The following is a 15,943-nucleotide window of genomic DNA, read 5'->3' as shown; positions in this document are numbered from 1 at the left end:
TTCCCTCCTGGCCTGAATTGTTTCTATTGAAAGATCAGGTGTTATCCTTATGGGATTCCCCTTGTGTGTTATTTGTTGTTTTTTCCCTTGCTGCTTGTAATATTTGTTCTTTATTTTTGATTTTTGTTAATTTGATTAATATGTTTCCTGGGGTGTTTCACCTTGGGTTTATCCTGTTTGGGACTCTCTGGATTTCTTGGACTTTGGTGGCTATTTCCTTCCCCATTCTAGGGAAGTTTCCAACTATTATCTCCTCAAGTATTTTCTCATGGTCTTTCTTTTTGTCTTTTTCTTCTGGGACTCCTATGATTTGAATGTTTGGGCATTTAACATTGTCCAGAGGTCTCTGAGGTTGTCCCCATTTCTTTTAATTCTTTTTTCCTCTCTGCTTCATTTATTTCTACCATTCTATCTTTACCTCACTTATCCTATCTTCTGCCTCCATTATTCTACTGTTGGTTCCCTCCAGAGTGTTTTTGATCTCATTTATTGCATTCTTCATCATATATTGACTCTTTTTTATTTTTTCTAGGTCCTTGTTAAACTTTCTTGCATCTTCTTGATCCTTGTCTCCAGGCTATTTATCTGTAACTCCAATTTGTTTTCAAGGTTTTGGATCATTTTCACTATCATTATTCAAAATTCTTTATCAGGTCGATTCCCTATTTCTTCCTCTTTTGGTTGGTTTGGTGGGCATTTATCCTGTTCCTTTGCCTGCTGGGTATTTCTCTGACTTTTCATCTTGTTTATATTGCTGTGTTTGGGGTGGCCTTTTTGTATTCTGGCAGTTTGTGGTTCTTCTTTATTATGGCAGTTCTTTGCTGTGGGTGGGGTTGGACAGGTGGCTTGTCAAGGTTTCCTGGTTAGGGAAGCTTGTGTTGGTGTTCTTGTGGGTGGAGCTGGATTTCTTCTCTCTGGAATGCAATGAAGTGTCCAGTAATGAGTTTTGAGATGTCAGTGGGTTTGGTGTGACTTTGGGCAGCCTGTATATTGAAGCTCAGGGCTATGTTCCTCTGTTGCTGGAGAATTTGCATGGTATGTCTTGCTCTAGAACTTGTTGGCTCTTGGGTGGTGCTTGGTTTCAGTGTAGGTATGGAGGCATTTGATGAGCTCCTATCGATTAATGTTCCTTGGAGTCAGGAGTCTCTGGTGTTCTCAGAATTTGGGCTTAAGCCTCCTGCCTCAGATTTTCAATCTTATTCTTGAAGCTTCAAGACTTCTCCATCTATACAGCACCAATGATAAAACATCTAGGTTAATGATGAAAAGTTTCTCCATAGTGAGGGACACCCTGAGAGGTACACAGAGTTACATGGAGAGAGAAGAAGGAGGAGGGAGATAGAGGTGACTAGGAGGAGAAGAGGGGGAATCAAAAGATGAGGGAGCAAGCTAGCCAGTAATCATTTCATTATGTGCTCTCCACAGTCTGGATCCCTCAGAGATGTTCACAGATTTACACAGAGAAGAGAAGAGGGAGGAAGGAGACAGAGGTGGCCAGGAGGAGAAAAGGGGAATCAAAAGGAGAGAGACAGATCCAGCCAGTAATCAGTTCCCTTAGTGTTCTCCACAGCCTGAAAGACACAAAGAGATTCACAGAGTTGGGTAGAGAAGAAAAGGGAGGAGGGAGAAACAGGTGACCTGTTGGAGAGAAAGGAGAGTCAAAATGGGGAGAGAGCAATCAGGCCAGTGATTTCACTCCCAAGTAAAAATGGGTACTGAAGATTGGGTTCTTAAAGGTACAAAGTTGATAACAACTACCAAAAAGCAAAGATTAAAAATCTGGAGTAGAGGTTAGATTTTCAAAAATACAATATTAAAAAAACCAAAGTCACAAAAATTATAAAATATATATATATATATGAAGTTTGCCATAACAATAGGGTTTTTTTTTGCAAGGTAATAGTAGGTTATAAAAATGAAAATTAAAGGAATAATAGTGGACTTAAAAATAATTTTTTTAATTAAAAATGATAATAGTAGAAATATATCTAGGACTTTCTCTGGAATTGTTGCGGACAGTGTGGGGTCAGTTCATTTTCCGATAGTTCCTTGTTTCAGCTTGTACTTCTTAAAGGTCTATAGGCCCCTTCCTATGTAGTTAGTGTTAACTACAGGGTTTTAATCTATTGCACCTGTCACTTCCAAAGTTGCTCCTTCTGTTTATTTTAGCTTCTTCTGTTTGCTGGCCTTTTCAGTGTCTAATTTCCACCCTGACACAAGGGGGGCGGTGGTGGTCACTTTTTTTAGGCTCACTTGTTCAGTCGTGTTGTGCAGAGGGAGGAACACTGCAAACAAATATCACCGGCATGTGCCAGCTACACTGGGTTTGCCCCCACTCACAGCATGTGTGCTTTCCCAGTCTACACTGCTCAGACTCTAGGTTGCTCTGCTGGGAACTGTCTGATGCTGGCCCTAGGTTGTATGCATTCCCAGGTCTAAGCCACTCAGGTCCAGGTTCTCGGGTACTCCACAAAGGCGCATGCTTGGTTGGGCCTGTGTTTTGTGCCCATCCCAGGTCTGAGCTGCTCAGGTTACCAGGTGCTTGGTGAACACAGTCGCCCGCAGTTGAAGGCTGTGACTTATAGCCTCCCCCATCCCAGCTGCTCGGTTTTCTTGGTGTACAACAGGCGTGCCTTCTCAGGAGTGCCATGTGTCTCTTCTGGGGAGCTGATCTCTGGCTGTGACCCTCCTGGCGGATGTCAATCATCCAGAATCCCAAGAAGTCTTGGTTAGCAATAGAGCCTGCTTGCAGTTTGGTATAGGATGCCTCTCTGGGGCCACAATTGCCCCCCTCTGGCTCTGGCTGCCCTCGCCTGTCTGTCTCTGGCAGGGGATGGGCCAGTCTGCAGCCAGCTAGCTCTGCTCATTCCTTTGTTCTGTGAGCAGGCCTGGCGGTGTCTTAGGTTAGGGCTTTTGGTGGGATAGATATCCCACAGTCTGGGTGGCTATCTCAAGCTAGTTCCCTCAGATTGCCCTCAGGGCCTTCAGGCCCGGTCCTTTACCCTAAGCAATGTAGCCTGCGCCTCCCTGTCCAGCCCCCGCTTGCTAGTAGGGGATGAGAGCGTCTGGGCTGCTGCCCTGCTGGGAGTTGCTGTTAGGCTCACAATCTGTGTGGTTTAATTATTTATTAATTTTTTGTCTTGGTTATGTTCCCCCGGAGATTCCAAGGCTTGCCACAGACCCTCCAGAGAGTGTGTTTCCTGGTGTTTGTAAACTTCTCTTTTTCAAGACTCCCTTCCTGGGATGAATCTCCATCCCTACCTCTTTTGTCTCTCTTTTTATATTTTGTCCTACGTCATTTTGAAGACAATGGGCTGCCTTTCTGGGTGCCTGATGTCCTCTGGCAGCATTCAGAAGTTGTTTTGTGGAATTTGCTTGGTGTTCAAATGTTCTTTCAATGAATTTGTGGGGGAGAAAGTTGTCTCCCTGTCCTATTCCTCCCCCATCTTAGGACCACTCCCTATTCGAGGTTTTTTGTATTTCCATACAAATTGTGGAATTATTTGTTCTAGTTCTCTGAAAAATACCGTTGGTAGCTTGATAGGGATTGCATTGAATCTATAGATTGCTTAGGGTAGTATACTCATTTTCACTATATTGATTCTTCCAATCTATGAACGTGGTATATTTCTCCATCTATTTGTGTTCTGTTTGATTTCTTTCGTCAATGTTTTATAGTTTTCTACATATAGGTCTTTTGTTTCTTTAAGTAGATATATTCCTAAGTATTTTATTCTTTTCATTGCAATGGTGAATGGAATTGTTTCCTTAATTTCTCTTTCTGTTTTCTCATTGCTAGTGTATAGGAATGCAAGGGATTTCTGTGTGTTAATTTTATATTCTGCAACTCTACTATATTCATTAATTAGCTCTAGTAATTTTCTGGTATGTGAAAATGTGATCCACTGGAGAAGAGAATGGCAAACCACTTCAGTATTTTTGCCTTGAGAACCCCATGAACAGTATGAAAAGGCAAAAGGATAGGATACTGAAAGAGGAACTCCCCTGGTTGGTAGGTGCCCAATATGCTACTGGAGATCAGTGGAGAAATAACTCCAGAAAGAATGAAGGGATGGAGCCAAAGCAAAAACAATACCCAGTTGTGGATGTGACTGATGATAGAAGCAAGGTCTGATGTTGTAAAGAGCAATATTGCATAGGAACCTGGAATGTCCATGAATCAAGGCAAATGGGAAGTGGTCAAACAGGAGACGGCAAGAGTGAACGTCGACATTCTAGGAATCAGTGAACTAAAATGGACTGGAATGGGTGCATTTAACTTAGATTACCATTATATTTGCTACTGGTTTTGTATCCATTCAGCCAGTCTTTGTCTTTTGGTTGGGCCATTCAACCCATTTACATTTAAGGTAATTATTGATAAATAAGATCCCGTTGCCATTTATTTTGTTGTTTTGGGTTCCATTTTATAACCGTTTTCTGTGTTTCTTGTCTAGAGAAATCCTTTAGCATTTGTTGAAGAGCTGGTTTGGTGGTGCTGAATTCTCTGAGCTTTTGCTTGTTTGTAAATCTTTTTATTTCTCCTTCATATTTGAATGAGATCCTTACTGGGTAGTCATCTGGGCTGTAGGTTTTTCTCTTTCATCACTTTAAGTATGTCCTGCCATTCCCTTCTGGCCTGAGGAGTTTCCATTGAAAGATCAGCTGTTAGCCTTATGGGAATTCCCTTGTGTGTTATTTGTTGCTTTTCCGTTGCTGCTTTTAATATTTGTTCTTTGTGTTTGATCTTTGTTAATTTGATTAATATATGTCTTGTAATATTTCACCTCAGATTAATCCTGTTTGGGACTCTGTGGGTTTCTTGGACTTGGGTGGCTATTTCCTTCCTCATTTTAGGGAAGTTTTCAACTATTATCTCCTCAAGTATTTTCTCGTGGTCTTTCTTTTTGTCTTCTTCTTCTGGGACTCCTATGATTTGAGTGTTTGGGCATTTAACATTGTCCCAGAGGTCTCTGAGGTTGTCCTCATTTCTTTTAATTCTTTTTTCTTTTTTCCTCTCTGCTTCATTTATTTCCACCATTCTATCTTTTACCTCACTTATCCTATCCTCTGCCTCAGTTATTCTACTGTTGGTTCCATCCAGAGTGGTTTTGATCTCAGTTATTGCATTATTCATTATTGATTGACTCTTGTTAAATTTCTTTTAGGTCCTTGTTAAACTTTTCTTGCATCTTCTCAGTCCTTGTCTCTAGTCTATTTATCTGTAACTCCATTTTGTTTTCAAGATTTTGTATCATCTTTACTATCATTCTGAATTATTCTTTCAGGTAAACTCCCAATCTCCTCCTCTTTTGTTTGATTTGGTGGAAATTTATCAGGTTCCTTTACTTGCTGAATATTTCTCTGCCTTTTCTTTAGATTGCTGTGTTTGGAGTGGCCTTTCTGTATACTGGAAGTTTGTGGTTCCTCTTTATTGTGAAGTTTACTCCCTGTGGGTGGGGTTGGAGTACTTTCTTGTCAAGGTTTCCTGATTAGGGAAACTTGCATTGGTGTTCTGGTGGGTGGAGCTGGATGTCTTCTCTCTGGAGTGCAGTGAAGTGTCCAATATTGAGTTTTGGGGTGTCTGTGGGTTTTGTGTGACTTTGGCCAGCCTGTATTTTAATGCCCAGGGCTGTGTTCCTGCATTGATAGAGAATTAGTGTGGTATGTCTTGCTCTGGAACTTGTTGGCTCTTGGGTGGAGCTTGGTTTCAGTGTAGGTATGGAGGCTTTTGAATGAGCTCTTGTTGATTAATGTTCCCTGAAGTCAGAAGTTTTCTGGTGTTCTCAAGTTTTGGAGTTAAGCCTCCTGCCTCTGTCTTTCAGTCTTCTTCTTACAGTAGCCTCAAGACTTCATCCATACAGCACAGATGATAAAACATCTAGGTTAATGATGAAAAGATTCTCCACAGTGAGCAACACCCAGAAGGGTTCATTAAGTTACATGGAGAAGAGAAGAGGGAGGAGGGAGTTAGAGGTGACCAGGAGGAGAAGAGGGGGAGTCAAAAGGGGAGAGAGCATTCTAGCCAGTAATCAGTTCCCTAAGTGTTCTCCACAGCCTGGAACACACAGAGAGATTCACAAAGTAGAGAAGATAAGGAGGAAGGGGGTTGTGGAGGTGACCTGGGGAGAAAATGGAGAGTCAAAAGAGGAGAGATCAATCAAGCCAGTAATCAAACCCCTAAGTAAAAATGGGTACTGAAGATTAGATTCTTAAAGGTACAAATACCCAAAAACAAAGATTAAAAATCTAGAGTAGAGGTTAGACTATCAAAATGCAATATTAAAAATACATAGCAAAATCAATCACAAAAATAAAAAATATATATATGAAATTTGCTTTAAAAATAGGGTCTTTTTTGCAAGGTAATAGTAGGTTAAAAAAACAAAAATTAAAGAATTAATGAAGAACTTAAGAATAAAATTAAAAAAAAATTAAATGATAATAGTAAAAATATATCTAGGAATTTCTCTGGAGCTGTTGAAGGCAGTATGGGGTCATTTCAGTTTCAGATAGTTCCTTGTTCCAGCTTATACTTCTTCTCAAGGTCTATAGGCCCCTTCCAATGCTTAGTCAATGTTAACTACAGAGTTTTAATCTGTTGCTCCTGTCACTTCCAGAGCAATTCCCTCTTCTTCGTTTCTTTTTTGGTTTTGATTTCCTCTGTTTGCAAGTCTCTTCAGTGTCTAATTTATGCGCTAACACAAGGGGGCAAAGGTGGTCACTTATTTGGACTCACTTGTTCAGTTGTGTTGTGTGGAGGGAGGAACACTGCAAACAAATATCACTGGCATGTGTAGGGAATGCTTGCAGTGTATGGACCACACTGGGTTTGCCCCAGCTCATGGCAGTGTGTGCTTTCCCAGTCTACACTGCTTGGGCTCCAGGTTGCTCTGCAGGGGTACTGTCCAAAGCGGACCCTGTGTTTTGTGCACTTCCCAGGTCTAAGCTGCTCAGATTCAGGTTCTCAGGTACTCCACAAAGGCACAGACTTGGCTAGGCATGCGTTTTGTGCTCTTCCTAGGTCTAAGCAGTTCAGGTGACCAGGTGCTTGGTGAGTGTACTGTTCTAGGTGGGCCGCGTGTCTTAATCACCTCCCCAGCCCCAGCCGCTCGGTTTCCTGGGTGCACCATAAGAGCGCCATCTCAGGTGTGCCGTGTTTCTCCTCTGGGGAACTGGTCTCAGGCTGCAGCCCTCCTGGTAGATGTCAACCATCCAGGATCCCAGGAAGACTTGGTTAGCAACTGGGAGCCTGCTCACAGTTTGGTGCAGGATGCCGTCTCTGGGGCGGAGATTGCCTCTTGCTTTCTGGCTCTGGTTCTCGCATACCTGCCTTTCTGCCTCCATCCGGGGGAGGGGCCAGTCCGCAGCCGGCTAGCTCTCCTTTGGTATTCGCTCAATACTTTGTTCTGTGAGTGGGCCAGGCTGTGCCTTAGGTTAGAGCTTTTTGCGGGAAATTTCTCTCTCTCTTTTTTCCTCTCTCTGGCTATCCCACAGTTTGGGTTGCTATCTCACATTAGCTCCCTCAGATTGTCCTCAGGGAATTCAGGCCTGGTCCTTATCCTAAGCATGCAACCCCCTCCTCTCTGTCCAGCCCCTGCTTGCTGGTGGCCAATGTGAGTGTCTGGGCCACTTCTCTGTTGGGAGTTGTGGTTAGGCACGTATTCTATGGGTTTTCTTGTGTGTGTGTTTTTTTTTTCTTCTCCTGTTTATGTTGCCCTCTTAGATTCCAAAACTCCCCACAGACCTGCCAGTGAGAGGGTTTCCTGCTGTTTGGAAACTTCTCGTCCTTCACAACTCCCTCCCCAGGATGGGTCTCTGTCTCTAACTCTTGTCTCTTTTTTTGTCTTTTATATTTTGTTCTACCTCCTTTCGAAGAGAATGGGCTGCTTTTCTGGGTGCCTGGTGTCCTCTGCCAGCGTTCAGAAGTTGTTTTGTGGAAGTTGCTTAGCATTCAAATGATCTTTTAATGATCAAATGAGCATTTAAATGATCATTAAAGGGGGAGAAAGCAGTCTCCCCATCCTATTCCTCTGCCATCTTAGAATCTCCCTCTGACTTGAAGTCTTTACTATAAAGTTGCAGTAATCAAGGTAGCATAGTATTGGAAAATAAAAAGATTAACTGATCAATGGAACAGAATAGAGATAATTACTGTAATGTTATAGTAATCAAGACAGTGTGAAAGTGTCAAAGTGATAGATAAAAATAGAATAGGGAGTCCAGAAATACATCCACAAAAATATGGCCATTTGTTTTTTTTTTTTTACAAAGGTACAAGAACAATTCAATAAAGAATGGATAGGCTTTTCAAAGTGTTAGAATAATTGGATATTCATAAACAAATAAATGGACCTTTATCTAAACCTTACATAAAAATTACCTCAAAGTAGATCACAGATCCACTCTAAAACTTTCAGAAGAAATCATAGGTGAAAATCTTGTGACTTGAGGTTATATGGAAAGTTCCTAGACATGGTAACAAAAATGAAATCTGTAAAAGAAAATGTAGACAAGTTGGAATGCATCAGAATAAGAAACTTTGATGCATAGAAGACACTACTAAGAGTAAGAAAAAGCAAGCTATAGACTGGGAAAATATAGTTTCAAATCATTTATCCAACAAAGGACTTATATTCAGAATACATATTGACATATAAAACTCTCAAACTGAACAATAAATCAAACAACCTAACTTTTAAAGGTGAAGGGCAGGAACTTGAGCAAATATTTCACCATCTGGATATGAGGATGTCAAATTAGCACATAAAAAGATACTCAATATCTTTGACTATTATGAAAATGTAAGTTAAAAACCATGATGAGATAACCACTACACATGTATTAGAATGGCTGAAATGAAAACTACCAACAATACCAATTGTTGGTGAAAGTGTCAAGCAACTAAAGCACTCATACAATTCTTATGGGAATGCAAAATGAAACAGCCACTATGGAAAATGATATGGCAGTTTTTTCATAAAATTAAACGTTGATTTACCACATGACTTGGTCTGATTCCTAGAGAAATGAAGAATCAGCAATAACAATTATATTCACACATAAATCTATACATGAGTATTTATAGCAGCACTATTCATAATCATCAGGAAAAGGGGGGTAAATTCAAATGGCTTTCCACAGGTGAATAGATAAACTCTTGGACATCCATACAATGGAATATTATTCAACAGTCAAAAGGAATTAACTACTGATGCATGCAACAACTTAGATGAATTTCAAAGACGTCATGCTGAGTGAAAGAAGCCAAGTTGCAAAAGGTTACACGTTATATGATTTCTTTTATATGACATTCTTGAAAAGATATAACCATAGTAATAAAGAATAGATCAGTGGCTTCCAAGGGAGTGATTGTGTGTGTGTATACGTAAAGGCAGAGCTTGAATTTGTTTTTGGTGGTAGTGGAACCATTTAACATCCTGATTGTGGTGATGATATGTGGAGGACTTTTTAAAAAGTAAAAGAACAAAGATGGTGATTGATTTTTTAAAAAATAAACAGAACTTCCCCTAAAACAAAATCAAGATTACTCTGGCTACTGTTTAAAGATTTGATTGTAGGAGTCAAATATAGAATTAAGGAGAATGGCTGGGAAGCTTCTAGGATAGTCTAGTCTAAAAATCTTGGTAAGTTGTACTAGTGTAGTAGCAATGGTGGGCTGAGTGAAATTTGATTGAATTTGAGATATATTTTGGAGGTGGAGCCAGTAGGACAAGATGATAGATTGGACAGAGTAATAAGAGAAAAAAGCACATTTCCTTTCATTATCTTTCTTGGAACAGCAGTACAGAGATTGATTGACATCATTATTTTATCCTGCATTTATCCATTAGGTAAATTTTCTTTATTAAGCTTTGTTCAGGGTGTTGAAGGCCCAGAAATGATCAACATAGAGATCATTAAGACAAATTTCTTGTCTTCAAAGATCTCAAAGTGTAGTCAGAGTCAGATGTACAAAAGGGAATGTATAGTATAGTGTGAAAAGACTAATATGATGGAGTTAAGACTTGGGGGCTGTGGAAGCACTGAACGTGGCACTTATTTCATGCTTGACTCATTTGGGTCCTCTCAAAGAAGGCTTTTTGTTTACTTGGCAGTGGAAGATAATAGCATCAGTTGTACAGTATTTTAAAATAAACTTTACTGTAAGCATACATTCATTTGTTTAACAAACATTTCAATATCAGCTACAACACATGCTAGGCAGTGCAAAACATCCATATGTAAATAACATATGATTCCTTTATTCAAGAACTTTGAAATCTAGAAGAGATAATGGTATAAATATACAAATAACTGTAAAGTGGGGCAGAAAACAAAGAATACTATAAAAGAGACAAATGGAAATCCCAGTTTCCTCATGTCTTATTTGTTTGATTTTGGATCAATGACTTAACCTCACAGAACGATAGTTTCCTCAACTTTAAAATGGTGTAACACTACTTACCATGCAGGATCTTTGGGGTGATTGAATGTGAAGATACCTATCATAATGCCTGCAATAATTCTGAGGTTGGCACTCAGCATATGCCATGGAAACAAGTTTTGTGGATAAAGTGACATAGAAGTTGTGGCATGGAGCTAGTCATTGACGAGTGGAATAGTGGGAGGCCAAAACAGAATGTTCCTCCCATAACATCTACTCTAAAATAAACTAAACCACATCATTTATGCCTCTGGCTACTGAACAACTTCCTCACTTCTGTTTATTTTTGTTCTGTTAAACGTAAGACCAGAAATTATAAAACTCTTAGAGGAAAACATAGGCAGAACACTGTCTGACACAAATCACAGCAAGATCCTCTATGACCCACCTCCTAGAGTAATGGAAATAAAAAAATAAATAAATGAATGGGACCTAACTAAACTTAAAAGCTCTTGCACAACAAAGGAAACTATAAGCAAGGTGAAAAGACAGCCCTCAGAATGGGAAAAAATAACAGCAAAACAATTGACAAAGAATTAATGTCCGAAATATACACGTAGCTCATGCGGCTCAACACCAGAAAAAAACAAACAACCCAATCAAATAGTGGGCAGAAAGCCTAAACAGACATTTTTCCAAAGAAGACATACATAAGGCTGATAAACATATGAAAAGATGCTCAACATCACTCATTATTAGAGAAATGCAAGTCAAATTTACAGTGATGTATCATCTCACACCAGTCAGAATGGCCACCATCAAAAAATGTACAAACAGTAAATGCTGGAGATGGTGTGGAGAAAATGGAACTTACATTATTGGTGGGAATGCAAACTGTTTTTCACTTTTTATAGCGTTTTAACTTACAAATCATAAAATCACACTTTGAATGTGTATAATACAATGTTTAGTATATGCAGAGTTAAAATTTTCATCACCACAAAAAGAAATGCCTCAGATTTATACTTCAGGAAAGATGAATAGACATAACTTTCCGTATTCCCCAAATTAAGTACAGATAAAATCATGTATATAATGTAAAGTAAAAATTAGATGCATTGAAAAAGTGAAATAAAGAAGACAGTACAGGAGTCCTTTCCCACAAGAGGTCAACAGAAACCAAGTGGGGACCCCTGACTTCCACACCTAGCTGGCAGTAATGAGGTGGCACAAAAAGAGTTGTGTCACAGACTTTCTAAAATGTAAGATTCTGATTTTCAAAACAGAATACCACAGACATCCATGTTACAATTGAAAATCAACAAACAAGAACCAAGATTTCAACCTGAATGATAAAAACCAATCAACAGATGCTAATAAGATGACACAGATGTTAGAATTATTTGACAAATATTTTAAAACAATTTTCATAAAAATGAGTCAATGAGGTAATCATGAACATACTTGAAAAATGAAAACAAAAGAAAACAAATTTCATTCTTGGGTATTTATCCCAGAGAAATGAAATTTTATATACACACAATAGCCTGGATACAATTGCTCGTACTAGAGTTATTTGTAATAAGTGCAAAAAGGTACATAAATGCCCAAATGGATGAATGGTTAAACAAAATGTGGTACATCAATAGTATGGAATGTGGTAATAAAAAGTTATGAACTATTGATACATGCCACCACTTGGATGGATCTCATGGGCATTTCACTGAGTAAAAAAATAAAGATAGCTTCAAAAGATGACATACTGCATTATTCTATTTATGCAACATTCTTGAAATGAAAAAACTACAGAGATGGAAAATAGACTACCAGAGAATAAGGATTTGGGGAATAGAGTTAGTGGATATAATCATAAAGCGGTAACATGAGGGAGATAGTTGTAGTGATGGAATGGTTTTATATTCTTGATTGTAATGGAGGGATCTACACATGTGATAAAATGACACAGAATTACAGTTGACCATTGAACAACATGAGTTTGAACTCATACATGTGGATTTCTTTCAACAGCAAATACTACAGTACTATATGATCTGTGCTTGGTTGGATCCAAGGATGTGGAACCATGGCTATGAAGGAACCATGGATTCAATGTAACTGCATATACTGAGGGTCAGCTATAAGTTATTTATAGATTTTTTACTTCATGGAAGGTTAGCTCTCCTAACCTCCATGTTGTTTAAGGGTTAAGTGTACAGACACTTTTTAGCAATATTAACTTCTTGCTTTTAATATTGTACTATAATTATTTAAGTTATAAACATCAGAGAAAACTGGGAAAAACTTCCCTTAATTTTTTTAAGTTTTATATGTACAAAATAATCCCTATTACACATTAGCAGTTACTCCCCATTTGCCAGTCCTTCTTCCCTCCAGCCCTAAATATGTGGTTTTTTGCCACTAGCTTCTTTCACATAACATAATGTTTTTAAGGTTCATCTACATTGTACCACATACTACTAGTTCATTCCCTTCTGTTGCCAAATATTCTGTCATAGAAGCATGCCATTTTTTTTTTCATTCACCAGTTGATTGAAGTTTGGTTTGTTTCTACTTTTTGACTATTATGAATAATGCTGCTATGAACATTCAAGTAAAAGTTTTTGTGTGGACTGTTTTTGATTCTCTTAGGTAAATATTGATATCTAGGAGAGAGTTTGCTAGATCATATGGTAACTCTATGTTTAATATTTTGAGAAACTATCAAGTGTTTTTCAAAGTATCTGAACCATTTTTTTGTCTCCACTAGTAATATATGAGATTTCCAATGTCTCCATATCTTCACCAATGCTTAGTTTTTGTTTTTTTGATTATAGGTGACTGGTGGATGTGGAGCGTTATCTCATTGTGATTTTGATTTGCATTTACCTAATAACTAATTAAAAGATGCTTACTCCTTGGAAGGAAAGTTATGACCAACCTAGATATCATATTAAAAAACAGAGACATTACTTTGCCAACAAAGGTCTGTCTAGTCAAGGCTATGGTTTTTCCAGTGGTCATGTATGGATGTGAGAGTTGGACTGTGAAGAAGGCTGAGCACTGAAGAATTGATGCTTTTGAGCTGTGGTGTTGGAGAAGACTCTTAAGAGTCCTTTGGACGGCAAGGAGATCCAACCAGTCCATCCTAAAGGAGATCCGTCATGGGTGTTCATTGGAAGGATTGATGCTGAAGCTGAAACTCCAATACTTTGGCCACCTCATGTGAAGAGTTGACTCACTGGAAAAGACCCTGATGCTGGGAGGGATTGGAGGCAGAAGGAGATAGGGGAGGACAGAGGATGAGATGGCTGGATGGCATCACCGACTCGATGGACATGAGTTTGGGTAAACTCCAGGAGTTGGTGATGGACAGGGAGGCCTGGTGTGCTGCCATTCATGGGGTCACAAAGAGTCAGACATGACTGAGTGACTGAACTGAACTGAACTGAACTGAACTGAATAACTAATCATGCTGTAAATCTTTTTATATGCTTATTGGCCATTATGTATATCTTCTTTGGAGAAATGCCTATTCAAATTTTTTTGCCCATTTAAAAATCAGGTTATTTGTCTTCTTAGTGTTGAGTTTTAAGAATTTATTTTGTAATTTCCACAAAAGTCCTTTCTCAGGTATAAAGTTTGCAAATGCTTTCTCCCATTTCATGGATTGTCTCTTCACTTTATTGATGGTGTCCTTTTGTGTAGGTAAATGATTCACATTTAAAATGATTATTGATATGGTTGGATTAATATCTACCATACTTGTAACTCTTTTGTATTGATGTTTGTTGCACTTGTTCCCCCTCCTTTTTTTTTTTAAGTCAAGAAGTTTCTTCATTGTCATTTTACTCACCAAGGGATAGAGTTAAGAATCCCAGGCCCAATACCCAAGGCCCTTGGTCTTCTGACCTTATTATTAACTTTTGCAAAGTTTTCATTTAAAACAGAGTGGCATATTTCACCAGTCTCTCACTATGAATTCAATTTTTATGCACCCATGCCCTCTCTCATGTTCCCTCTACAGTCTTCCTTTCACTGCAACATATACAATATACCATCTCATTTTTCCATGTATTTGAATAATAACTAACCTTAAAGTCATTGCCTGGGATATATTTAATGTATATTTATTTATACTAGGTCTCAATAACAGCAGCTATTATGTATTAAGAGTTTCTCTCATACCAAACACTATGCTTAATACTTGGCATGCCTTATATAATATTTAGCCTATGTTCTCAAACACTAATTCTACTGTTTTATTTCATAAACAGCCTCTGAGTGCTGAAAAGGTTATGATTAAATAAGTCAAGACATCCAAAAGCCAAAGGGGGGAATGATATAAAAAAGAAATGTCAGAGTGAGCGCTGGCACACAAAAATTTCTCAATAAATATTTGTTGAATGAATGAGGTTCTTGCAAGTGTTATCACCTCCATGAGGCTTTATAAGAGCACTTTAAGTCACAAGGCTCTTTTTCTTGTGAAATTTCATAGATTTACATTTGAGCTCACATATTCAGCAGATAGCTGTTTCTCCTTGGGAAAGTTCTTGTCTCATTTCTGTGATTTTCATTTGGTTTTACTATTATTTGTTTCTCTCTTCCCCTTTCTTGAAATCAGAGAATTCTTGAAATCAAGAATTCATATTTGTTAATAATCTCTTCATTTACAGGGGTTGATATTGATATAAATAAAATGAAGTTGCTGTTTGTTTCTACATTGCTTTCTTGGAAACTAGATGGAAGTATGTGTTTCAAGTTTATTGTAAGTGTGATGGATTGAGAATAGGGGAGTGACATAATCTGATTTATGCTTCAAAATTTTTCCTGAAGGAATTCTGATTCCAGGTAGATTGAAGAAATATATTCTCAGCCATTCTCTCCAGTTGAGTATAACTATAAAACCTGGAAAGAATTCATATGCAGTTATTTGAGAACTGTGAAAAGTAAATATCAGCAGAGGAAGACTGACAGAAATCAAAATAACACTGAACTAATTTCAAATTTACTATTTTTCCTCTTCTGGAGTATTCTGACCTAAAGTCAGTGCAACTCAAAACCTAAAATTGAGCACTGTAGTACAGACAGAGAAAAATAATAGGGAAAAAAACATTCTACTCTTGGATCAAAGAAAGAAAATAGGAACTCTTAGAACTCAGAGAGAAGAAATCCCTTGGTTCTTTTTTTTTTTTTCTCCATTTTCTCATGCCCGAGCCTACAAGTGACTCCTCAGTAGCACGTAAAGTAGCAGTGAATGTGAATGGCAACACGAAACCAAAGGATCCAAATCTATGAAAAAAAGAAAGTTTTTGCTCTGTTCAGTGGAGCTGTGATGCTAAGAAAGCCAGGCAAAATTCCACTGATTAGTCTACATGCCCTCGATTCCCCTGTTGATTTAACTCTGGGTGCAGCACAATCACAGAAGTGGGCAGTTTGGGGATGGAAGACAGAAAAGAGGAGACCCAGGAAACCAGAAAAAACTAGGGAGATAGCAGAGAAAGAATATGTGAAAAAACACTCCAGTATTCTTGCCTGTGGAATCCCATGGACAGAGGA

The sequence above is a fragment of the Capra hircus genome (genome assembly GCF_001704415.2).
Source record: "Capra hircus breed San Clemente chromosome X unlocalized genomic scaffold, ASM170441v1, whole genome shotgun sequence".
In the NCBI taxonomy this organism is placed as follows: Eukaryota; Metazoa; Chordata; class Mammalia; order Artiodactyla; family Bovidae; genus Capra; species Capra hircus.
Note: the sequence above shows the minus strand (reverse complement) of the source record.